Here is an 867-nt window from a genome sequence, read left to right on the forward strand (position 1 = left end):
TTTTTTTTCTTTATCTTTTTTTCTTATCAGCTACACTCACTTCCCTACGCAATTTTTCCAACTTTTGTTTTTTTTTTTCATATGTTTTATATGTTCTTTTCTTTTCAAATTATGGGCTATACTCAAGTTTCTCCAAAAATTCTTATTTAATTTTTCTGTTCACTTATTTTTTTAGCACTTTTCGGACAGCCGGCCAGTAGGCCCCTCGAAATTTTCTGGAGTTGAAGTTTTTTTTTGGTTAATTAAACCGCGCGGTGCAGATGATTCTAGGTGACTGACGCAGGGTATTCAATTTGTATTGGAGCTAGCCGATGGCGATCCTTGCTGGCCACTTTGGTTTTCTGTACGCCCAGGCACGGATAAGTACGGTAAACTACCGCGTCTAAAAGTGGTACATACAAATGTATAAGTACATATGAAAATTAAACTGTTGAGCGGTTACGTATGTACATACGATTGTTTTTGACATCGTATAAGTTTTGGTACATACATATGTATATAAGAATTTTCTGTGGAAGTTCTATTTACCTTGATTTAGAAAACTTGGAACGTTTTCGGAAAGAAAATACTCCACCAAAATGAACAAAATGGGCTAGATAAGCCATCCAATTGACAGAAGAACCCCGAGAATGTTGATTTCGAAAATCTACCCAAATTTTAAATTATTTTTCTATTAATATTCTTGGTGGGAATGGTTTGCTTTAGCTGGTAAAATTTTTAACTTACGATTTTTCCTCTGGTAATCTGGTCAAGGTGGTGGTTCGGTTGAAAAGACCGATTTAAACCCAAAAACCTACTTATATGTGTTTCGATTTTCGAGAAATTTGTGTTATTGTTCAGTGCATTTTTTTCTATTCGTTTTAACAT

Source organism: Rhagoletis pomonella, unplaced genomic scaffold (genome assembly GCF_013731165.1).
Source record: "Rhagoletis pomonella isolate Grant_MI unplaced genomic scaffold, Rhpom_1.0 Rhpom_scaffold_00003, whole genome shotgun sequence".
Lineage (NCBI taxonomy): Eukaryota > Metazoa > Arthropoda > Insecta > Diptera > Tephritidae > Rhagoletis > Rhagoletis pomonella.